Genomic DNA, 21,640 nt, shown 5'->3' with positions numbered 1-21,640 from the left:
CATTTGACTGGATACTTGCCAAAGCAGCTCCCCAAAAATCTTACTCTCTTGGGACTAGATAGTAATAAGATAACAGGAAGTATACCTACACTTATTGCCAATATAACCAATATGGGGGACCTTAATTTTTCTTCTAATCTCCTTACATACCACAATCCCATCCTCTCTAAGAAACCTTCAATAAGTTGCAAAGACTCTTCCTAGACAAGAACATGATAGAAGGAAACCTACCTAATAAGTTGGTGACATAAAAATCCTTGGGAAGCTATTTATGAGTTAAAATTTTCTTTCTGGAGAGATCCCTGGGACAATTGGTTTCCTTCAACAGTTGATACAACTTGTGCTCAAACACAACCAATTCTCCAGGAACATCCCTACAAGTCACAGGAAATGCTACAAATTGAAATTGTTGGACCTCTCTAACAATCAATTTAGTACACACATCCCCCACGAAGTGGCTAGTCTTCGTAATTTGCAGATATATTTCAATTTGTCCAGAAACTCCTTCCAAGGACCTCTACCTTGAGAAATCAGAAAGATGATTCATGTTCAAGCCATTGACATTTTAACTAACAGATCAGAAGGTTGAATTCCTGCCTCTCTAGGAAGCTATGAACAACTTGAATATCTAAATCTTTCATCAAATGATTTGGAAGGCCCAATACCATATACTCTTAGTGAGTTAAAGAGTCTTGTGAGCATAGATTTGTCTTCCAATAAACTATTCGGTTTGATCCCCACCTCTATGAAGTTCCTCAAATGCTTGAGGTCTTGAATTTGTATTTCAATAATTTGAGTAGAGAGGTCCTCAAACATGGCATATTTTATACTTTGACAGCTGCATCAATTAGGGGAAATGTGGGTCTGTGTGGGGAATGGATCCAGTTACCTCCATGCTCTATTTTGAATGCTCCACCAAAAGACCCCAGTAATAGAATTAGAATAATAGGACCAGTGGCTGGAGTCATTACCTTCCTATTAGTTTGTTTAATGATCTTGGGGCTAATTTATAGGAAGCACAAGATCAAGTCTAATATTTAAAGGAAATCTAGAGGAACATTTTCTTTCCAATGTTAAATCATTGACCTTCATTGAGATATTAAACATAACAATTGATGTGATCTATGGACTAGAGTATCTCTATCATGACTATTTTAGAAAGTCATTCACTGCAATATAAAACCAAGCAACATTCTTATGGAAGAGGACTTAGACAGCACACCTTGCAGATTTTGGCATTTCCAGAATAGTCTATGGTTTAAACAACGGTACTTGTGACTCACAAAGTAGTTCCACTCTAAATCTGAAAGGATCCGTCGGCTACATTGCACCAGGTATTGCATTTGGCTATCTAATTGTAATAATAGATAAATTTATCTACATTTCATATTTTAATTTCATTCATTTCCTTATGAGATTCACTGTTTTACTTTTTATTCTGCAGAGTATGGAATTGGTGGGAATGTGTCCAGAAAGGGTGATATTAAGTTCTTCGAGATGGTAGCTGGAAAGAGTTCAACTAACAATATGTTTGTAGAAGGACTGAACCTCCACAAATGGATAAGCATGCATTTTCACAAAAATTGACAGAGATTCTCAACAAAGAAGAAAGAGATCATAAAATTGATAAAGCATTGTTTGCACCTTACATGTAGGATTTACGAGCTCTATAGGGTTCAACATTTTTCCACAATTTTGACATTGATTAGACCCTATGCATCCTCGTATCTGCATTAGCTATCATGGTAAGTATCAATGAAAAACCTGTCTGCTAGAAAGTGATGGCCTATAAGTACTAAGATCATAGTACTTATCTAGTGATGGCCTGTGAGTACTAAGATCATAGTACTTATCTTGACAAATTTGTTGGTAAGTGAAAAATTATGTTTACTATCTAAGAAAATGATCCATTCATGGAGTAAAGCCGCACATATAAAACTCCAGGTTGAGAAGTGGCTTTGAGCAGATAATCAGTAGCTCAACGCACAACAACCATTGGGAAACCAAGACCCAATATCCTCCACTTAAGTCCACCTACCCCCATAACAAACATTATTTAGCTTTACCCATCTACGAAGACCATTATTGTGTCACAGATGAGTGAACAAATAAATAAATAAGAAATGAAGAGAATAGATCATACATTTTGATCAGTTCCATCGGCAAGGGCAAAATGCCCCCTCCACGTCATCCTCTGATTTGAAGGGAGTTTGACAGATCTCTGACCTTCAAGAAAGAAATGGATTTAGTGAGAGAATCTTTCTAATTATGCGATGAAGATGCCAATCTATCATTCTAGTTAACCACTCTTACTCTCACAGCTATTTTCAAATACAAGCGCCTAAGCTCAAAACTAGTAGAGCTACTTTCCCACTCATTCTCGCTCCTACTGAAGACTACCAAATAAGAACATGATTCGTATCTGCTTAACTCACCAATGAGTGAATTTATATGACTGCAAACCAATCAATTGAGGGATGACGCCACATTTTATTGTTCTATGCAGCAAACAATTTTTCATGTTTCGTATTGAAAACTAAAATTCATACCTAATGAACTACACACAGTTTGTAGTTTTCAGAATACTAAATCCACATACATTGATCAATTTAATAGACAATGACGGAATGATGAAAGCAGGGCAAACAATAAGGAAAACCAAATTACCTCTGCTGAAGCCATTACCACTGGACTCAAATGTACTTTGAACAATGGTTTATTTGCACTCCGGAGATCTGATTGTTCAATAATTTTTGTGGGGATGTTTTGAAAAAGATACCAGAATGACCAAATTAGGAACAATATGAAAGGACACTCCCCTATTTATTACTTTCAAAAAGATTGCGAACTTTGCAATAGGTGTGATTTCGTGATATGTAGGTTACAGATCTAGTCAATGATGGTGTGCATGCAGATCGCGAAATAAATAGAGAAAAAAATACTTCCTTACCTGAGATGCTCAAGGAAGTGATTTTATTCTTAATACTTCATGCTCCACAGCTTCTCCAAACCCCTGTAACAACACCGCATAGCAATGAATGTAAATGTGATTTAGTGATCTTATTCTTCAGATTTTTTAATTACTAGTTTTGACTTATTTATAGCTTAAGTAATAAATAATGGCATATGTAATCTTACACATGCAAGTCCCAACTCTAGTCTGAAAAACTCAAACGTACATATAGAAATGATCAAACATGGAAAACTATTTGCCTTCCTCACTTAGGAAAGATTTAATCAACCTCTAAATTAAAAATTAGACCATCAAAATCAAAACACAAAGCTCAAAAACCCAATAACCAAGTGTAGTTCTTCTTCACGTTGTAACGAAGGTGTTAAAGTCAAAATGACCCATGCTGGACATTTATGTAACATTTTCAACAAACAAAAGCACGGGAATTTTGCAATCCTACCTAAGAGAACCACACAATATTTCACAAACATATGTGAATGGATAGATACCTATTTGTTGGTAGATGTGTGGAAAATAAATATTTGGTCTATCATCATTTCCATACCTAGCACTTTCAGAACTTTCTTAGAATCATAGAAAATTGTATAGTCTAGTGATCTCTGCATCATACTTGACACAATTAATATTCCTTCCTTGTTGTACATAATCAACAATATATAGAATTCAATTTGATTTTTATGGAACATAGTTATGGGCATGTATCAAGTCATGGCTCTAAGGGAACCACCACTAAATGGAAATCTCTCTTCCTGGGAAAAAATGGAAGTCTTTTGCAGGGCCAAATAATCTATCATAATTATTTTTTAAAGCTCAGCTACGAAATAGAGCATTTTATTATAAGGATGTATATGTAAAATAGAGCTAAAATTCTATGTTAATGTGATATTTATAAATCATATTCTAATGTTCATCATTTCTATTATTTTTTCTTCTTTCTCTGTGATTTTGTTAAGATTACAACTAATAGAATTAAGACAAAGACTTGATAAAATTTCTGCAGAGAAAATGTGGGAGGAAAGGAAATATTGTATAAACAAGAAGATTGGGGAGACACATTTCTCTAGAACAAAAATGAAAAGAACATAACGACTTTTAAAAATAGAAGTCAGAGATGACTTCAGGAGATTACCTAAGTATAGTTCAGGTCACCAAATTCACAACAAAAGAAACAATCACAGCTGGTAGAAGCATACTTCCTCAACATATCCCAAATCATAGGAAAATCAATTGAGTAATAGGTATAACTGCCTTCTTGGGCATGTTTGTGATAGTGTATAAACGAATTTAGTGCTGGAATGCAGTGTATCTACTTATCAAAATGCATAGGACAGAGATGTATTACTTATATTTGGATAGTTTATAGAGAAAAAATCTAATGTTATGATAAAGGAGAAGTTGTGAAATTACTCGTTAGACTCTCTTTTGTTCCATTAAGCAATAAAGAGTAGACAAGCTCTAGCTAAAAGTGTGAAAAGAAAAAAAGGATACCTTCTTTAGGTGGACGCATTGTCTTGTGCACAGATTTGCTTCCCCTTTCACTAAGGTAAAAGAAATTGACATCCATCCATGATTCGAATTGTGAAGAGTGGAAAAGAAAAGAGACTATGAAAGGAAAAAGAAAGGTTATCCGTATCCATGTTATCCCACTACAACATAGACGTGGGTTGAAAACAAGGGTGTCAAGAGCCACAACACCAAATATTCTTTCCTTGATAGATATTTGTTCAGGCTTAAAATCTCGAGTGCCTTGCTACTAAATTCATTAAACAATAATAATCAGATTGAATATATTTTGAAAAAGTAACCATAGGATAGGAATTGCAATGTGCACAAAAACTAGTAACAACATTCCTTCACATATTAATACTATTTGAAAAGAAAATGAATGACTACAGAGTGAGAAAACTGGAAGAGATGCAAAGATCATAACCAAAAAAATATTTCAAATGCAAACATCCAAACAGTTGAACAAATTGATAGAAGAGGACATTTAAAAGTTTATTCCTGAACAATGGCAACATTATAAAACTCAGTGAAAAGTAACAAAAAAGATAAATAAATGAAACATATGGACAACATTAAGGGCGAATTCGAGAAGATAATTTTCAAAAGTCATTGCAAAATGACTTGTACACGGAACAAACTTCAAGAATGGTATGTTTACTCTTGGGTTTCAATAAGAATGTAAAGAGGATGCATCTTGAGTAACAATAGCAATCACAAACCTTGGGGACTTTTGAGATCCTTCTGATTTTAGTGCTCTCTATAATAGTCTTCATGCCTCCAGCAACATCTCCAATTCTGGAGTCCTTTGGATTAAAATATGATTCTTGCTCCTGAGCATATATTTCAGGTGACATATAAGTATTCTCCCAAGGTTCTCCTTTGAACAATTTGAAGAGAAAGTTGCCTCACCATACCAGTTCCCTTCCCCATAATTATTTCCTGATTTCCTTTTTTCTTCTTCTTGCCTCTTTGCTTCCCTTTGTTTTCTTCAGGCTTTGAGTTATTTTCTACTGCATTGAGGCCATCATTACTGTACTCTTTATCACCTAAAGATTTTTGTTTGGTCGTACTGACAGAAACAAGATTTTCTCATAGAACATACAAGGAAAGAGCACAAGTTGCCTCTAGAGCCAGAACTTTCCTAGACTCCTGCAACATCCATAAACCTGGTTTGCATTAGTTACACCATTTGAATCTTTTCAATAACAACTTTCTTGAAAATCAATTCCATTCTCTACAAATCACCAACACTAGCACAATTTTGGAAAGCCTTTTCACTCAATTCCACATAGCACCAAACCTCTCATTTAATTTCATATTACTCTTTTCCCTGTGGGAATGGAATATTTTATTTTCAAATTGGCTGTTCTTTTCAAAAGTAATTACCAACATAAAATAAATCAAATTAGTTTCATTCAATTTGTTTTATTTCAAACACAATTAGCACACCTTTATCATTAATGATATATTTCATAGCAAGATTTTGCTTGATAATATTCCTAAATTAGCTACTCATTTCCAAAGTATTTACCAATTTATTTTAAAACCACAATAATTTATTTTGATTGCTTTTAAAATTTTCACGAATATACTGATGACAAAAAAAAGGAAATTAAAATGAGATTATATTGGTAATTCAAAATGTTGTGAATTTGTTCATATTCATACATTTTATAGAAGAGTGCAGAAAGTTGTAGCCTACCATCCATGTGACTACAATATAGAGAAAATAAAGCAATTTACTAAAAGCCATCTTGCGCAACGGAACAAAGAAATTACATGTCTTAAAGCTTGGCGCTGAAGAATGTTGTAGAATTCTACAGGCGTACAATAGGCGGCTAAGCTTTCTTCAGCAACATATTTCTCTTTATGTGACAGAGAAATTGGCGATTTCTGATGGCGCATTTGCTCAACACTCCTTCAAATATTGCAATTAGATATATGATTCCTGAAAATGAATTACAGAATTAAATTGACTTGTTTCTTCATTTCTACAGTTTGCATTATATAATTTATAATGAATAACCTGCATAAGAATCCAAAATCTTAGCAAAAGTATTGGTCATATATGTAGAATCACATTCATATGGTTCCCAGCTTGATGAATCCACCATAGCAGTAAGGTGAAATTTAAGATAAGGCATATTTATAGCTTACTGGAAAGCGAATAGCAAAAACATAATCATCTAGTATACAAAGTTAGAATGTTGCAAGCATCCACTTGCCTTAACAATTTCATAATAAGATTTGATGGTCATTATCATCTATACATGTTGTCTGGTCACTTGGGATCATCTCACATACAGATTGACAACGTCGGCTTCTATTTTTATTGCAATTATAATTTTAGTTATATTTTGTTTGGCATTCTATGATATGTTATAAGATTTATTACTTGTATTTAACTTTTTATAGGGCCTAAAATTCTAAGAACCCTTTTGTACTCTATTTGTTTACACATTAAGAGCCTGTGGGTTGGAAGCATTAGCAATTTTTTGTCCAGTGCATTGCAGCCACTAGAACCACTTGTAGTATGTATTTAAGCACCTTCTAATCTACTGATTCATTTTTTTGTTCAAACTTTACAAACGATGGGCTGGGTCTTCTCATACGTAAATGATTTTTATTTAGTTCTACGATGTGTTGGATATGATGCTTAAAAAAAACTAAATCTTCAGTTCATCTTATCTACATTCAATGTTCAGTTGTGTTAAATAAACATTACCTGCAACCCTTGTTGATTGAAGTCCTCCTGCTTCTATGATTTTCATGTACCTACCAATCATATAGCACTAAAGCCTACAGTTACAAAAATCACAAAAAAATAGATATATCTCCACATTCAAAACTACAAAAAAAAAAGATATATCTCCACATCTATTAAAGCCCAGAGTTACAAATTTGTGGGTTTTGATACTGATTCGAGTTGTTCCATCTGTTCTATAAGAGCATCCATGTTTTGCCTCTTTTTCAAACAATTTCAATCATTATGTGGTTTTTCATCTTGGTTCATAAGATTATCACTCATCTTAGAGTCAACTTCTTCTATATCCCCTGAATCTGGGCTCTTTGTGAAAAATTGCTCCGAGAAGTCGACATCATTCATACCTGATAAAATAGTAATACCATCAAATTCAATATCTACATTAACCTCTGAGCGAAATTTCTTTGCATCAATAGCTATATTCAGAGCTATTTGCTCGGTATTAACATCTTTGTTGTCTGCTTGATAGCCATTTACTCTTTAGTCAGAAGACTGCCATTGTGATTAATAGTTGATTGGTTTTATATTTGAGGTAAATTAGGTTGAGAGGTGGGAAAACAAATTCTTGCGCATGAAACAATTGGTTCTGTCAAGATAAAAAAATGACTGAATATTAGGCAACCTTAAAGATGCAAACATTTAGGCAACCCTTAGGATACAACTATCTCTGGCGATCCAACTAAGCAATGCAGTGTTGATAGTAATAAGAATGCACAAACATTAGAGATGTCTGGTGAAACACAAAGATTATAAAATCCTAATGTTGCATGCATCTCTGTGAGAGTTACGCCAGATTGTTTACTTTGGGATTTCGCATCTCCATTCTCAATTTCTTCACCAGCAAGAAATAAATTTTCCATTCCATTTGATGATGAATCCAATTTGCTAGATGGGTCCATGTTAAAAATTTGCATGAACATGGATTTGGAATCACTTAAAGAGGAATGGTACTTTACAATCTAGCCATGTGGAGGTGTATGCTATCCATCCTATGAGTTTACCTCTCAGTTAAGCTAATTGCCTTTTCTTGTTCCCTGCTGCAATTTAGATATTATTTTCATTCTGATTGATAAGTTGTGTCAGACATCCAGGATTTTGCATAGTCGTAATGATGTCTAAATCTTCCCTCTTTCCCATCCCAATTCCTCTCAAGATTTCTCATTATTGATACCCTAATTCAAGACGAGTAGGAAGATTACGAATAGCAACATAACTTTGTAAATACCAAGAACAAATCTGTTAATGACTCGAGCTAGCTAATAGTTTTTAAAGAGAATGATCTCTGGATTCAATTGCTTAGAATCATACAAGTGATATAAGAAATTATTCTCAGATATTTAACTCATAAACATGGAAGGATTTGAGAAAATAATCTTTAGAAATCCAACCAAGAAGCTTAGAGGACTTGTTGGATTAAAACACAAGGGTTACCCACCTGGTTCGAGAAGAATTTCTTGCAAGAAAGTTTCTTATTAAGAACGTAAAGAATCATGTTCTATTTTAAAATCTCAAGAATTAGAAAAGGAACTTTATGATTCTTCATCAAATTCGCTAACAACAGAAAAGAGGCTTGCTATTTTGGATAAAATCTTTGCAGCATATCATGATGCCAGGTGAAATGTTCAGGATGATCTTGTCATTACAAATAATACTAAAGATGTGAAGGTGGATCTCAGTAGCCTTGATAAGGTAGTTAGACGTGTTATAATTCAATGTGCTATGGAGTGCAATCAACTGCTTCTAAGTCTTGCAAATGGTAGGCTTAGTTATCAACAACAGAGCTTGCATGACGATAAGGATGAAAAAATGACAAAGATAAGAGGAGTTTGTCCACTTTTTGTATATCCTAATTCAGAATGCAACATTTTTATCTAATTTAGAATCTTCTAGGAGGGATAGAAAGGAAGAATAAGCAACATTTTCTAAGAAGCTACAAGTCAAGAGTCAGGGTCTCCAAGAAGAAAGGTCCTTTTATGTGGCCAAATCATACATCTTAGCAAGAAAACACACAGAAACTTATGGACTTCATTCTTGTGCACTTGAGAAAACAAACAAAGGCCTCATATCTATTCCAACATCATTTTATAAAATAATTTCTTTAACGTAGATGATACATGCAAATGGCAGTTAATATGAAAAAATGTTTTGAATAAAAATTTGACCCCCATATTGGTCAAAAGAATTATTGAAGTCACCGCATTTAGAAAGGCCCCAAGAAAAGGTTGAGGTTGGTGTTTTGTACTAAACTAAATTTGAATAAGAATTGCTAAGTTTATGGCTCTCAAATGAGCTTCACCTTGGCATGCAACCAAACACTTCCAATTCCCAACAAAAACTGACAATATGAAGATCAATTCTCTGGCCCAAATAGAAAAAACTAATACACAGGAAGAAACTCTTAAAGAATCCATGTCTATCAATAAATTACTTTCTTCCCTTGGCAATGTTATATTTTCATTAGCAACCAAAATCATCCATATTCCTTACAGGAACTATAGGATTGTATGAGAGGAGGTTAAAATGCATAAATTATTTTGCAAATTAGTCTCAGTGAATGAGACCCAAGAGAAACTCTAAGCTCATTGAACTTTGAGCCATAGAACTAGGTCTTCCAAAGAAGCATCTTGATTCTAATCAACTTTTGAAGTACACACGAATATTCAGAAAAGCCAAACAACAAGTAAGAATGAAGTTTGACATTAAAATGTACAAAACATGAAAGTTAATCTCAATGGGAGGGAGCAATTATGTAGAGAGCTTCACGATGTGATAAAGGAACTAGAAGAACTACTTGAAACCATGCATAAAGATAACCAAGAATAGTTAGAAAAAGAAAACATGTAATCATTTGAAAAGATAAACGAAAGAGAAAAGTTTTGCATACATCTCAAAGATAATGTAAAATAACTTCAAGGGCAATTGGATTTCAAGAGAAAATAACAAATGTTGTCACAAAATTTGTTAGATAAACCACCAATTAGTGTTCTTGAGAAGCATCCTTGAAAATTCTACTTTCAGAATGGATGAAAATAATAAATTGGATCATTAACAAAGAATAAAACAGAATCATATTACAAAAAGAATGTGATAACAGTAGCATATAACTAATTAAAAATTAGGAAAAAGAAATTAACTAAAGGAAAAGGAACAACAATCAGAGAAATAAATGAATGTCCATCAATTAGAGGATGAGGGACTCGGAAAAATGATTGAATACATTCCTTTTAGACTATATCCCACTCTATCAAATCCTTTAACATGAAGTAAATCTAAGCGACTCTTAAAGGCAATTTAGTTGTAGGAAATCACCCAAAAGAGGGAATTAATAACAAAGATCGCCTTTTAAAACTCCTCTAGAAGAAATATGGCAAGCTTCAGGCCCAATGGCTCAAAGGGTAACTGCATCTTCTAAAAAGAGTTACCGTGTTTCCTTTATGTTTTAGAAAGAACTAGATATTTGAGCCACCTTTACTGAATAAGAACTTAAGAAGGATGATTACTAGATACAACAATGCAATATTAATTCTCGTGATTGAAACACAACAAACAAAGTCCACAATGGGATCCCAGGAAAACTCTAGTTTAGATATTTAAATGTTCCTCAGAATAGGAAGAAGAGAAAACAGATTAGAATACCAATAAGGTGGAAATTGTAATTAATGCTTATGTTGCTCTAACGTCTGGGGAGAAAAACCTACACTCTGTTGATAATGGTAGATCAAAGCTTGCAAGAATTATTGGGAGAGAAAATATTGATCCTCAAAAAATTATTCGTATGCAAAACCAATCAAAGGATGGAACAAAAATGTAACACCAGTTTCCTATATTTGGGCTTTGCTTGATTTGATTGGGTGATTATTCTGGTTTCATTTTTATCTTGTCAGATAAAAAAAATCTTTTAGTTTGCATAGTCTGTTTCGATCCCACCAACAAATTAAAAGGAAGTAGAATAAGCCTTCTTTGACTGCCACTATATGTTACATCTCCAAAATACAACACCCATAACTAGAAATTTAACCCTAGGATGCAATGCCATCCTTTCTTCTGCTAGTTCTGTGATAAATTGTTTTGCTCATTTTCCATCCTCCTCCAAATACAAAAAGATTTTTGATTCCTATTACCTTACGATGAAGGATGTCAAATCTAAAATAAATGTAATACCCATGGATAACACAGTACAGAGAACACCCATGTATATTCTCCATTTTGTCCTTGAAATCATGCCATAAAATGCACAACTAATCTACATCAGAAAATATTTGCCCCTAGGTTGGAAATGTACTAAGTATTTATCACACAGGTGGAACTCATGTATAAGTGCAGAGAGACTGGTGCAGAGCACCCAAATAAAGTATTTAGGTCAAAGTTTTATATAAAGTATTTAGATCAAGTTGTATATATTTAGGTCAAGTAGGTCAAGTTTTATGTATTTAGGTCAAGTTTTATGCATGAGCCGACTTGAAAAATTTATCTTGATTTCGTAATTAGGATAAGATAATTTTCTTGGGATTTGTACAGATCATTGTGGGGTCATTCTCCCCCATTCTATACTAATCTAGAATTTTCTATTTTGTAATAATCTAGAATTTTTCATAGACCGTATTAGCAAGTATAAGTAGAGTCTTAGGTTTAAGTTTAGGTCAGGCTTGAGAGCAAAGTTTTTGGAAACAAAGCTATGAAGAGAAGAAATCTGCAGGAAGAGCTGATGTATGTATGGTTCATTTGATAAATTAAATAGAATAATTTTATAATTTGTCTCTTGCTGGTGTTAGTTCCTATTGCTATTGTGTTTGCTTCCATTGTGTTTTACCTCTACATCATTTTTGGTATCAGAGATTTTTGGTATCAGAGCTTGGGGAAAGCTCTTGAGGCAATTAGATTTTATGTCTGGATTGGAGTCAGAAGCTAAAACATCAAACATGGTCACTAATGCTAAACTGGCAAAGAAGATGCAAGAACAAGAGAAAATCAATAAGTGGTTATTAGATGAATTTGAGAAGATGAAGGGCTGGATGGAAAAGAAAGAAAAGGTCTCCTCAGAGCAAGAGGAAGAAGGGGAAGAAGAGGATACCCCAGACCAGGAGGTGGTTAACTTACTTGCAGATCAGAGATACTTTATAGAAGCCCTTGAGAAAGTTGGTAAGAAGGATCCCAAAGGTGACCTACCCATCTTCTCAAGAAAGATGGATGCTGATGTTGGTGTGGATTGGATAGAAGCCTTGAACAACCATTTTGAATGTGAAAATATAGCAGAGAATGACAAGGTAAAAATTGCCAAGTCAAAGTTCAAGGGACCAACCCTCACTTGGTGGAATTTCATTCAAGGAGAAAGGGTCAAAGAAGGTAAGAACATGATAACTTCATGGGAAAGGATGTGTGCCAAGGTGAGAGAAACATACTTACCTGAGGATTATGAAATTCAACTTCATCGAAGCAGACAAATTTTAAGACAAAAGGAGCTAGATGTCAGTGCCTATATTGAAGAATTTCAAAAATTAAGCCTGAGGTCAACGCAGAGTGAATGTGAAAGTATAAAAGTTGCTAGGCATCTCAATGGATTGAGGTTGAACATTCAAGAAGAACTTAGTTTATTATGTCTAGATACAGTACAAAAATGTTATCAACTAGTGCTGAAGGTGGAAGCCAAATTGAAAAGAAGACATGAACAAAATAGTAGAGAAAGAGGAAGAAATCAAAGGGGAAGAGGAAATTTCCAAGGAAGAGGACAAAACCATGAAGATCATAAGGAGATAAAGAAAGAAACCAGTCAAAGTGAAAGAAATTTCAGAGGTAACTTCAGAGGTAGAAGAGGAAATTGAAGAGGTGGATTTGGTGGTAGAAGGGCAAGTTCAATTGTTTGTTTCAATTGTAATAAGGAGGGACATTATGCATCTAGGTGTCTAGATAGAGCAAGTTCAAGTTCACAAGGTGAAAGAAGAACCCATTTGGTACAAGATGATGACTACCAAGAGAAGGAGATGGCTGACTCAGATAGTGTACCTAAAAGAAGAGAAAGTTTAATGATGAGAAGAACACTTTTGAAAGTGCCTACTACCATGGAACCACCACAAAGGAAAACTATCTTTAGGACTACTTGCAAATCTAGAGGTAAGGTATGTAAAGTCATTATTGATTCAGGATCTACTGCAAATTTAGTTTCTCTTGAGATGGTTGAGAAGTTAAAACTTAGGAGAATACCTCATCATTTTACTTGTAAGATTTCATGGCTAACAAAGGGTCAACAAACTCTTGTAAATGAGCAAGCATGGGTTGATTTTCAGATTGGAAAGTATAAAGACAAAATTTTGTGTGATATAGTTGATATGGATGCATGCCACCTATTATTTGGTAGGCCCTGGCAATATGATTTACAGGCACAACATGATGGAAAACTCAATATATACACCATCAAGAAGGATGGAAAGGTGATTAGATTGATTCCATTTGCTGATCATGAGGAAGTGGAAGAAAATAAGGAGAGGGAAGCCAAAATTATGATGGTTAATAAAACGGAATTCTTACGAGACATGAAGGATGAACCTAAGCCTTGTTTTATTTTGATGCCTAACCCACAACCAAAAGAACTCATTGTAAAAGACAGAAAGGAGGTTAAAACAAAGAAGGCAGTTCCTAATGAAGTGAAAGAACTTTTGGATAAATATGAAGGTTTGATTTTAGAAGGTATGCCAAAATCTTTACCACTCATTGTATTGATTTAATTTCTGGAGCTACTTTACCCAATAAAGCTGCATACAAGATGACACCACAACAAATAAAAGAGATTGTCAGACAAGTAAAGGAGTTACTTGATTCTGGCTTGATTACGAAAAGCTTAAGCCCATGTGCTATACCTGCTGTTTTGGCGCCTAAGAAGGAAGGAACCTAGAGGTTATGCATTGATTCTAGAGGCATTAATAATATTACAATCAGATATAGGTTTCCAATGCCAAGAATTGAAGATTTTCTTGATTGTTTGGGAGGTGCAAAGTATTTCTCCAAGATTGACTTAAAAAGTGGGTACCATCAAATAAGGATAAGAACTAGAGATGAGTGGAAGACAACATTCAAAACCAATGATGGATTATATGAATGGAATGTAATGCCATTTGGACTCTCTAATGCTCCTAGTACCTTTATGATACTTATGAATGGAATACTCAAGGACTTCAATGGCAAGTTTTTCATAGTATATTTAGATGACATATTAATTTTTAGCAAGACAAAGGAAGAACACCTAAAGAACATTGACATGGTTTTGAGAAGACTTCATGAGGAGAAATTGGTAATAAATTTAGAAAAATGTTTGTTTATGCAAGAGGAGTTGACATATCTAGGTTTTGTGTTCTCTCAAGGTTGTTTGAAGATGGATAAAGAAAAGGTAAGTGTTATACTATCCTGGCCACCCCCAAAAACAGTTGGAGATGTTAGAAGCTTTCATGGTCTTGCTACATTTTATAAGAAATTCATAAGAAATTTTATTCATATATGTGCTCCTATGTTAGAAACTATTAAAGGAGGAAGGAAGTGTAAGTTTGCATGGAGTCAATTAGCAAATGAAGCTTTTGAGTTGCTTAAGAAAAAGGTTAGTGAGCAGCCAATTCTTTCTTTACCTGATTTTAACAAAGTTTTATAAGTAGAATGTGATGCTAGCAAGGTTGCTATAGGGGCAGTTCTTAGTCAAGAAGGAAAACCAATGGCTTTTTCAAGTGAAAAACTCAATGAAGCCAAGTAGAAATACTCATGACTTAGAAATGTATGCATTGGTTCAAGCTCTCAAAAGGTGGAGACATTACTTATTGCCAAAGGAGTTTTTTGTGTATACCAATAACCAAGCACTTAGTTTTCTAAATAGCCAAGACAAATTAAGTCATAGGCATAGGAAATGGATGGAGTATTTGCAGGCCTATACCTTTACCATCAAGCATAAGAAGGGCATATCAAATAAGGTTGTTGATGCTCTTAGTAGAAGGAATCTGATTGTCTCTCAGATACAGCTAGAAAGTGTGGGCATTGAAGCACTCAAGGACATGTATGTAGCAGATCCAGGTTTTGGTGACATCTACAAGGTATGTATGGAGTTTGGTGAGAGATACCATGCTGATTTTTTTGATTTCTTGATACAAGATAGACTTCATTTCAAAGGAGGACAATTATGTGTACCTAGGTGCTCTATGAGGACAAACATTATCAAAGAGAAGCACAATGGAACAATGGGTGGACATTTTGGTTTGGATAAAACCTTAGAATTAGTTAGAAGGTACTACTATTGGCCTAAACTTCAGACTGATGTGAGAAAATTTGTGGCAACATATATGATATGTCAAAGGGCCAAAGGAAGGACTACAAATGCTAGGCTTTATCAACCTTTGCCTATACCATCTAGACCTTGGGAAAGCATAACAATGAATTTTGTAATGGGGCTGCCACGAACACAAAAGGGGTATGATAGTGTATTTATTGTAGTAGATAGGTTTAGCAAAATGGCTCACTTCTTACCTTGTAAGTCAACCAATGATGCTTCTCATATAGAAAATCTATTTTTCAAGGAAGTCATAAGGATTTATGGGCTACCCCTCAATATAGTTTCAGACAGGGATGTGAAGTTCATAGGACACTTTTGGAGAACTTTATGGAAGAAACTTGGAACCAATTTATTATTTTCATTAGCCTACCACCCTCAAATTGATGGCCAAATAGAGGTAGTTAATAGAACATTGGGAAATTTGTTAAGAACCCTCACAAGACAACATGTAGCAAAATGGGATGTAATCCTACCCCAAGCTGAATTTGCATATAATGACTCCATCAATAGAAGTACAGGAAAATTACCATTCCAAGTGGTATATGGAATTCATCCTAGAGGGATATTTGAGTTAAGGGATATGAGTTCACAACAACAAGTTAGTGCCCAAGGAGAAGAATTTGCTATTGCCATAAAAGCAATCCATGATGAAGTCAGAGCAAAACTCCAAAACAGCTCTGACAAGTATAAGAAGCATGCAGATCAGAAATGAAGACATTTAGAATTTGAAGTGGGAGATTTAGTATGGGAAAATCTCAAGAAGGAGAGGCTACCAAAAGGTAAATCTACCAAACTTATGTTGAGAAAACTAGGTCCTTGTAAAATATTAAAGAAGTTTGGACCAAATGCTTATGAGATTCAATCGATTCTGAAACATTGCAAATGGCGTTTCCTCTGTGTGACCCCCTTTTTTTTCGTTGGGTTTCAACATCGATCAATAGGAATCACAAATCAAATAGGGAACATTCCAAAAAAAAATTTAAAAAAAAGCAAAAAGTTAAATTTTGTTTTCCCTCTATTCTTAAAAAATGCATTTTATTTCGTTTACTTTTAATGTGAGATAATTTAAATATTTTTAATTTTTAATTATAAATGTTAAAGACAAAAGATTAATATCATCTTTAAAAAATGTCTTTAAGTGACTCCTTATCTACAGTAGTGTGACTACAGCAGCGACTGTCGAGGCTGATCTGGCCAGGACTGGTTGAACAGAATAGGCCCGAACAATTATCCACGCTTTGAGCACCTCATCTTCTACTCTCTCCCAAAAGTAGTGACAATGATGGCGATGCTGTTCCTCCTCCCCCTTGTCCCCTCTCGCGCCCACAACCTCTTCAATCGTCCGTCAACAGGAGTGATGGCGATTCTCCTCACCATTTCCCACTGTCCGCATAGCCTCTTCAACTGCCCGCCAACATGGGCCAGGGTGATTATTTCCCGCTCTCAGTACGGCCTCTTTAATTGTCTTCATACAGGAGTAAGCGCGAGTATGATGAACACGTGGATCACTGGGATTGACTCTCTTAAGATCACTCCTGACATTTTGCCAGCAAGAATGATGGTGAGGTCGACTGTCATGCTAAGCTTCCTTGGTCTTGTCACAGAATTCCCCTTCGCTTCTGAGAACCAGGAATATCTTTTTGGCCATGATGCGCTTAGGCCCTGTTTGGTTGGGGAAGATGATTTTTTGACATAACTAGGTTATCTTATAACCAGGTTTTTGAAAACCTAGTTTTGTGGTTTGGAAAGCCAATGGTCCGTTTGGTTGACACGGAAGATGAATATACTGTGGACCCCACAATATTATTAAAAAAACTGTCATAAAATTCAAAACCTGGTTTTAATTTCGAATTCCACCTTTTTGTTGGAAGAAACTTCTTCCAATTTTTGACCAAAATTGGAAGATGAAATTGAAAACCAGGTTATAATTTTAACCAACCAAACACCAATTTTTTTTTGCAAAACCTGATTTTGCCTCTGATAACCTGGTTTTGTCTCTCAAAACACCAAGAAGAAGATTGAGGAGAATGAAGCAGAGGGATATTGTTGTTGCATATGCATAATAGGGAGCTCGAATGCCCCTCGTGCTTTTGGCTTGAGGCCATAAACGATGGAAGTTAGAGGCTGGGATACTATTATCATTCACAATTGTTTTATCTTTGGCACTATAATACTCAGATGTTACATGATGAAAGATGACCAAAGCCACCCACCTAACCCAGGCATGTTCCAGGCCTTCATCGGCCATGGCTGGCATGACATAGGTTGCAAATACACATAATATTGTTCGATTGTTATGGATTATCAAAATGTTCTTGCAGTCAGTATACAGCTGATCATCAACTTGTTCCTTGCCAAGGAGAAGAATTATAGGCAAGGGTTTGTACATATTGGCTATATGCGCATCCCCTAAATAAATCAGATATCAATTTTTTAAATCTAAATAATAATGATCTTTATTTAACAAAATATAGTTAAATTTTAAGTTTTATACAATGACATTAGTTTAAGATTAATTTTTATTGAGGAAAGTCAATTAAAAAATAAATTATAAAAAAAGAAAGGGACTCAGCTATCCTCCCTACAAATTACATGATTGACTAAATTTCAAAAAAATGAAAATACAATAATTTTTTTTGAAATTTTGTTGTGTTTTCATGAATCTAAAAAAAGAATCATGTTTAACTTTTTTGTCTTTAGTGCATTTTGTGTGGAGATTAGCCAGTGCCGAAAGAAAGCAGCAGTTAAGTGGACTGCAAAATAACTTTTTAAAAGACTATCTTATTTCTAGAAGACAATATCTTCTAGCTCACAAGCTAACAAACCAAGATAAAGCAACCAACACTATAGAACAGTGACCTCGCAAGCTGGAAAACCAAAACACATGCTATAAACAACAACAATACATGAGGAACATTAGGATTGCACTAAACTTGAAACTTAATGAGTTGTTGGAATTGTTTGGAATATTTCATCTCACTAGCATAGAGCTTCAAAATCTGATATTTGATTTCACCCAACTATCTTTGGTACATAGTTTTACTTTGATGTTGAGTCTTCAACAATGAACAAAGAAAAGCTAATTCAAACAAGGTATATGAGTAAAACACTACAACATCTATTTCCTAATGTAAACAATGATTAGAAAACATTTTCAGCATCCACTTTTCCAAATATGTAGCAAAATGCACTATCTTATAAAGTGTGCAACCACATTCTTACAAAGACCAAGCCAAAAAATGTTTTCTTCAAACTTAAAGTAGAATAGAAAACAAAAGGAAAATGAACAAACATAATATTCCATTTTACTTTAGCTCTAGAATAGCTCCAAATGATGTATTTCAAACTTTTATATTTATGACAAAAAGGACACAAAGAAACTTTGGAAGACAAGAAGCTCAATTTATCCTTGAGAGACAACTTTTTATGTAAAATATTCCAAGACAAAATTTGTGCATTTGCCCTAGTTTTAGATTTTGAGATTGGAGAGCTCAAATTATGTCATTTCCTTTAAGTGAGCCTACAACACTATTTATTGTTGAGACATGGGTTTAACTTCAATCATTCAAAAATGTGTAAATAGGTTTCTTTTAAGGACGCCAAGAAAAGGAGAAACTTTCTAGCCATTACCAATTTTTGAAGACACTACATTGCAAAGGTGTACACAACTTAATAATGAGTTGGACATAGGCACTAATGACCAGATAAAAATAAATAACCCTTTAATCTTGTTATTTAAATTGAAGCAATTGTTAGTAACCTTCCAACTTGCATAGTCAAAGAAGATGAAATCCTAGGCATCATTAAAACTATGTACCCTTTTCTTTTAAATGTATACAACATGTTTAGGAAAATTGACTGCCAATAGTTAGCCATGCTATTTTATATGTTAGTTCCACCAAATAGAGGAATTGAGAAACCTAAAACTATGATCTAATGAGTTCCTCCTCAAATCCAAATAGTTGTATACTACCTTGTAGGCCTTCCAAACAGATTGTAAAGGAGAAGAATTTTTGAATCGAAAGAATGGAGCAAGTGACACTAATCTAATTTTAAAATTATATGAGCATGTTTATGGGAATAATATCCATAAATTTTTATTTATTAATTTTTCCATGTTAGCAAGATTATTAAGAAAAAAAAGGTATTCAAAAAAGTTAGTAACTATTGTTCTGATATTTTGTGATGCTAAATTGAATTTGATTTTTTAATAAGATAAATTTTAGATGAAAAATTTTCTAAAAAAAAATTACTTGAGATACAAATAGATGCTCCAAATATTGGCATTAAAGAAAAGAAAAGTTATCGTTTGAAAAGTAGAAATTCCATTATTATAAATTAAAACCCCCCTCATACTATAAAGATAAGCACAATTATGGGGTAAAACAAGATAGAAGAGTTTCCTCTTCATTAAAAATATTTCTCATATTTATGGGATTTTCATTCCTCGGTGAAGATAAATGATATGTTTTGGCATAATATAAATTAGTATAAAAATATTAATAACAAGGTCCAACTCCACACCAACCAAAATTTGTAAAAAAGAAAATTGAACTTGATCTATGTTTATAATAAAATAAAAAGAAATAACACACACTAACCCCATGTCCCCATGAGATTGCCTAACTGTAATTTTTACTTAATTTCAAGTAGTGAACGTGTTACCCTACAGATTTTGAATGATTGAAAAATGATAAAATAGAATATTCACCTATTTTAGTGGATCAAAGATTGATTTATGTATAAAAATAACCATTGAAAAAGGTGGGCCTAGAAATAAGAAACCACTGCTAATTAGGATAAATGACATGTGGCTCAACAATTTGTTCTCTATCCTTTTATTTGTCTCCCATTTTTTCTTCAAATCTTTATTTATTAGTGATTTTATTTTACAATATTTTTAAAGCTAATTTCTATGAAAACAAGAGACCAAAAGTCATACACATGGGGTCACCATCTCTATAAATAATTGGTAAAAATATGTGTGAAATCTTATTGAAAAGATCATTATTGAAGAAGGGAGATTGTTAATAAAGAATGTTTTCAATCATTGTTTTGTCATTTATATCAAACCTGCTATTTGTTGGAATGAAAATTGCTTATAAGATCCTAGTACTATCACTTAGTTGATTGATGAAGAAGATTTAATTGATAAGATGTTTAAAAACCACCTAAGGGAGAGGTTGAGTTATGGTTTTTGTAATGAAGTACAAGGATTAGTTAAGACAATGGTAAAATGATGAATTGATAATTCACTTCAAGATGTAGACGGTGGCTACACTTAGAAATTCTAGAAGAATAAATTATAACAAAGCTATCTGCAAAGCTTGACTAAATTCATTAGTGGGTGCCGAGAAAGTTCATTCATGCCAAGCACATTATTAGTAAGTGTTGAGCAAGTGCAAAATATAGTGTGTGCTGAGTGAAAAAAAAGGTGCCAAGCAAGTTCAAGTGTCAAGCTAGATAGAAAGTAATAGGTGCTGAGCATTAGTAAAATTTAGTTGATGCCGAGTGAATCCACAGTAGGTGCCAAGTAACACAATATGTGTCAAGCATCAAAAAGTCAATAGTGTGGAGCTGCTACATTATTTGGAAAGTCAAAGACTTGCCAGATCTGAGTTTATAAGTTTGTTACCTCAAATTTTGTGAACTAGATGGAAGATAAGGATGTTGACCTGGTGGTACAAAATTCTAGATAAACCATTTTTAGGTGAATACATGTGGATTCCACATGATGTTTCTAGAAGAAACAAGATTAGGGGAAGATACATTGTATCTTACCTAATCCATTTGAACCCAAAATAAGAGTGGGAAATTAGAGCAGAAAATTATTCCAAGCTCCTATTTCAAGAGTTACAAGTCAAGAAGAAAAAGGGGAAGTTTGGAGAGAGTGTGGTGTCAAAGAGAAGGCATCGAGAGGGAAGAACTGAGTACAGAGACTTTGCTTTGATAGGTGGCCACAGAGGTGATAACATTAGCACAATGAGCATGGAGACTCAAGGAGACAAAGCTTGAAAGGATGAGAAGCTGTTAGAGCTGCAAAGATTGAAAGCTAGGCAAATTTATGAACTGAATTAAGATTTGAACTCTGCAA

The 21,640-nt window shown here is 34.1% G+C and overlaps 1 pseudogene; it reads right to left on the bottom strand.

Annotated features, from left to right (window-relative positions):
- Window positions 1–7,373: 7,373 nt before the first annotated feature.
- LOC149543640 (uncharacterized) lies at window positions 7,374–8,345 on the bottom strand (annotated as a pseudogene).
- Between the last annotated feature and the right edge of the window lie 13,295 nt (window positions 8,346–21,640).

The sequence above is a fragment of the Cupressus sempervirens genome, chromosome 8 (genome assembly GCF_028749045.1).
Source record: "Cupressus sempervirens isolate cs-2001-9-10 chromosome 8, ASM2874904v1, whole genome shotgun sequence".
Taxonomy (NCBI): domain Eukaryota; kingdom Viridiplantae; phylum Streptophyta; class Pinopsida; order Cupressales; family Cupressaceae; genus Cupressus; species Cupressus sempervirens.
This window is presented reverse-complemented; position numbering and strand designations above follow the sequence as displayed.